The sequence below is a fragment of the Oculina patagonica genome, chromosome 4 (assembly GCF_052425735.1).
Source record: "Oculina patagonica isolate OP01 chromosome 4, crgOcupat, whole genome shotgun sequence".
NCBI classification, from domain to species: Eukaryota; Metazoa; Cnidaria; class Anthozoa; order Scleractinia; family Oculinidae; genus Oculina; species Oculina patagonica.
The window spans coordinates 57,923,957-57,929,090 of record NC_135761.1 but is presented as its reverse complement, the minus strand read 5'-3'; the positions used below and the strand labels follow the sequence as shown (position 1 = coordinate 57,929,090).

The following is a 5,134-nucleotide window of genomic DNA, read 5'->3' as shown; positions in this document are numbered from 1 at the left end:
GAACAGCACAACGCAAGATTTGAACAAACAAACGCCACAGTTGACATTTTTAAATATTTGGCATCAAAATAATTGTCTTTATCTAATCGTTTATCTTCTGTTATTAAATGGTTGTTATTCATGCCACAAAGGTCACCCCTTTCAATACAAAGTTGTGCAAAAGTCACGTAGCAATCATAGTCTTTTTTAAGATGCTCGTTTTTTGTTCAACCTTTTTCAACGCAATTCTCCAACGAACTTTCGAATTCAACATGCCAAATGCTCGTTCCACTACAGATCGTAGCGCACCGAACTTTAGGTTTTAAACTTTCGCTGCTCCTGAGTCAGGCGTCCTCTGTCCGGGTAGGGTTTCACTAGCCAGTTCGTTAGCGGATAGGCACTGTTGCCAGTTAAAAGGGGCCTTATTTCTGTTCCATTTTTATTGCCTGTTGGACCACTTAAAATTTGCTCGTTTGCTACAAGTTCAGAAAAAAACGTCATCTCTTTTTAGCGTGCCTGTATTTTTACATAATAAGCCCTTTACAATAAATACTCCTAACTTACTGTTTGATAAACCAGCGCGTTAGTTGCGACCTTTGTAAAGAAACATTAGTTCTTTGATATGAAATTCCGGCGGCATCCGATCACAAAACAAATGTTGACATGGCGGGAAAATTCCGCGGCCTCACAAAGCAAATGTTGACATGGCGGGAAAAATATTGACATGGCGGGAAAATATCCCCCTGTACAATTATCTCGTGTCGTCATGACAACGTCGTCATGACGACACGAGACAAAAAGGTGGAATTATTTTCGCCGAAATGGCCATGTAAGTAGTTGCAAGATAAACTGGTCTAAACTTACATTTCTCAATTGACTTGTCAGCTTTTATTTGCTGATCGCGGTACGCTTTTCGTTGTGTGATTGTGTCCATGTCCCGGCACGGGTTGTTTACTGCCTCGTCCCCAGGCGCCGATTGGCCGGACGTTGAGGCGGTAAGGCGGGAAAACAGGGAGCGCGGGGATTGATGGTTAGGGAGCGAGCCGGGGAGCGCCTGGCAGATCTTGCATTCAATATGGCGGACCAAAATGTCATCAACCCTGAAATGTGTATTAAAAACAGCAAAAGAGCCGTCTATTTAGCATTTTTACAGCACAGAGCGCCTTGGACACATCTTTTATGAAAAATATTCTCATTAAGACGACGGACTTCACCACCATTTTCGCACGCTTCATGTCCCAGCTCAGCTTGAGAAGAGCCAGGAGGAGCATACGAGGCACTCTGTGAAGTTAAAAAAGCTTTAAATCCTTTACGGCAAAGAGACGTTGAAATGTCTAATGACATTTTCCGAACTCCAAGAGAGACAGGTACTCATTTCCGTTTATCGAAGTTGTCTTGTAAATCCGAGTGTAAATGACAAGAAAATTAGTTATTCTTTCCATTATTGTTTTGTGTAGAATTTTTTTCGTAGAGCCCGAGAGTTAGTTGCCTTTTAGTTATTCCATGGACGCTCATTTAAGCCAGACGCGACAAAGATAATGCAACAACAGCATGAATCCATCGATACAAATAACAATTCATCTGTCTTTGGGATGTCATTTCTACTATCTCTGTGTTGAGAACAGTAATTGCGTGACTTCACTGAAAACAGTTATTGCGTGACTTGCGTGAACTTATATATACAACAATGCGAGACTATAACCTATTTGTTTACTTTAGTATCTGCTTTATTTTAGTATCTGATTTGACAGCTCACGAACACGTTTTATCAGTAGATTTTTTAGGGTTTCATTTCAGTTTTGTAATAGCGCTCGTCTCGTGACCATTAAGTAAATCTTGTATCGTCGTATATAGTTCTTCCAAAGCCACAGAGATCCACTCTTCAGGTACAATGATTCTTATTTTAAGGTTTTGTTTGTAGATGTAGTTTTCTAGTATTTTTCCTTTTGTTATTTTATTTGTTAAAGCTTAGCGTGGAATCGATCGATAGAACAACGTGACATTACTTTTATTTCAGAATCTCTGTTTAACGATTAAAGAAATCTCTGCTGAGCTTAATGCGTTTGTGACCTTCTGTACCACTCTGGTTTACTTCAATAAAATGTTAATTATCTGCTTATCAGTAATCAAGCACAACCTTTGATAGTTGTTTTATTAATTGAAAATAAAAATTACATTAAAAATGTTTGATATCATAACTGTAATTTTTTTCAATGCAATTTTTTTTTATTGATTGCCAGTAGGTGACTTTTTTCCCATTAAACCACAATTTATTAAGGATAAATACACATTTTTTTTGTTAAGCATTGTGGCAGTGAGTCTGCCATTTATGCTGTGAATGCAACTGAGGCAACTAAATTGTTTGGAATGTACCCTATGCCATGCCATGCAGGCTTTTAATTTGGGGGCAGGTGCAGAGAGCATTTCTGATGAATGTGACACTGTTTTCATGAAGTTTTTAGAATGGTTCATGTGCGGTATATGATTTAAGATCATCTTGAAATCTTGCTTTGTAAAAATGGAAAGATAATTTTTCTCATAAATATTTATGTATTAATATGCAAGGCTAGCATCTTTGGACATCCAAGGCCCACCATCATTCTATTCTAAATAACTCTAGTAACAAACCCCTCTTAATTTTTTATCACTCTCCTGTAATTCTTTACAAATTTAAAATAGTACATGTATTTGTAAAATTCTTTACTTTTTTAGCCACTGAAAAGAAATGTCTACTTTGCGCTTGCAAATTTGGTGTCTAAAGGCCTTTGTTATGCTCCCACTGACTTGATATTAACTAATTACAAAAGGAGCTGGGGTGAACTGTACATGGAGGGTTGAAGAGGGTAGTAAATCAGTTTAGAAAATCAATCAAGTTAATTTTCAGGAGAAGGCTAACTATTATGTCTAGATCATAATCAGATGAAGGGCACCACCAAGGAAATTGTCATACAAACAGTAATCCTCAGATTATCTCATGCACAACTTATTTAAATTCACAGTAGATTAAGGCCATGCAGGTAAAACCCTCCTGGCTAGATAACTTTTGCAAATTGAAGGGAAATGTCTGAATGGTTTTGCAAAATCAGTACTACTAAAAATATTTTTAAAAATGTAAAAAGGTATCTTTTTCTCTTACAACAGCTGTTGTCATGGGTATAAAGCAGCAGGGTAGGCAAAGCATACATTCAACATTTAAAGTGTTTTAATTGTTTTCCAAGACTGCTAGAGGCAGTGGGCTATTAGCAGACTGGGGAAAAAGTGGCAACTCCAGGTTTGCCGGTTTATTTATTTTAATCAAATTGAATATGGTTAGCCAGGAGTTGCCATGTTCACATGAAATGCATTTAAGAGTCAGTAACAAACCCTTTGATGTAAAATTGCCTGGCATCTCAATTTATTTTCCTACACTATCTCAGCCATAAACTCTTGGGCCGGCAAAAATGATTTAAGTTTTGCTGTCTGTCATAGTCCAGTGTTTTGTTACCCTTAGGAATAAAGTTTTGCCACACATTCTCTAAAAACACCTACTAAAAAAACACTCCCTGTGACACTACAACTAGAAAAAACTATATTTTTTTTTTGTTACAAGTTTGTCAAAGTCTTATCCTGCTTAAATCCTCCAAAAGAGTGACCGAAACCTTATTTCTCCTTACAGTATTAATGCATTATCAAGCAGTACAGTGACGAGAAACACACAAATTAATCAGCGGAGAGTAATTTCGATATTAACACTTGAATCAGTAAAAAGAAATTTTGAGTAGGATCTGCCTCCTCTGGTCACTAACACATTAAGTGCTGAAATAAACAGAACTACGCAAAGTTGAAATTTCAATAATTGTACTTTCTGTCAAGAAAGGTTAATTATGAGGTTAACCTAGCTAGAAAAAAATATATCAGCACACATTATAATTGTTTATGTGTCATGTTCTCATAAGATCTCCTTCGTTGGACAACATTAATTTGATAAAACACTTGTTAGCACTTGAACGGCTCTCTCTGGAGCGCTGCTTATAGACTTTATAGCTGAAGTTTAACGGCCAAGAGGTACAAATAAAAGTATACCGAAATGTAAGGAAGCTAAGCACTGCTCAGAAACGAAACAAACCAGCTCTGGCATCGATTGAAGCGAAACTTACCCTCAGTTTGAAGCTTATAAAGAAATTTAATTTTCTAACGACGGCAGAGATTCTTTACCCTCCGCCATTGACGATCTTCTCGCAATCAAAGTGGGATTTTCTCTGTTCAATCTTCTGCTCAGATTTCATACCATTTCTCCGGATAAATCGCTGATTTTGAGCTAGATTTCCCGCCAACATTAGATTAAAGCAAGGGGACCCCCACTTTGCTGAAACCAGCCTCAGTGAACGCTGAAAAGAATCGGCTCGATAGAGCAACGAAAACGATCCGAAAGGCCGTCAAAATCCCCATGTTGACAGTACTAACTTCCACGTATCTCCCAGTGTTGATTTCTTGACCGTTAAACTTGTTAAAAGCGCTAAAACGCCTTTTGACGAGAAACCGAACATTTTTGCCAAGAAACTGAACAGGATCTGCCAGGCGTCCGCTTCCCCGTCCGCATCAGGCCCAGAACGCCAAGCGAACCGTGCACGTCAGTCCCACAACACCAAGCGAACCGTGCACGACCAAGGACGAGGACGCCTGGGGACGAGGCAGGGTTGTTTATACATTTAGCTTCACCATTTGAGATATTAAAGTATTATGAGAGAATATATTGGTATTCGCTGTTGTTATAGCTGGTTGTTTTAGATTCAACTGAGCTTTCAATGCCTGTTGCTTTGCTGTAGCTTCGATGGCATCCTGCAGTTCGCGAGACCGGAAGCGAGTAAACACGCAAAATTTCAAAATGGCGGCTCAAAATGGCGGACCTGACAACGAATTTTAATCTTCGCTTTCTCCAAAAAAAAGCGGACAGCGAGCCTCTACTCCGAAAATAACAACATAACTACACAAAAGGTACAATATAAGCCAAACTGCGAGAAAATTTTTTTTTTTGCGCTTCAGCCATATGTACCACCTTAATGAGGCAAGCGAGCCTAATCATTATGCGAGCTCGGGCTAGAGAGTGCGAATGAATCCGCAACTTAAATAAATAGTTCGTTTTAGTAAAATAAACCATCTCGCAATTTCGCAGCTG

General features: G+C 38.5%; 1 pseudogene; it reads right to left on the bottom strand.

The window, feature by feature from the left end:
• Positions 1–3,853: 3,853 nt before the first annotated feature.
• LOC144648013 (uncharacterized) overlaps positions 3,854–5,134 on the bottom strand; it is a 16,662-nt pseudogene continuing 15,381 nt past the window's right edge.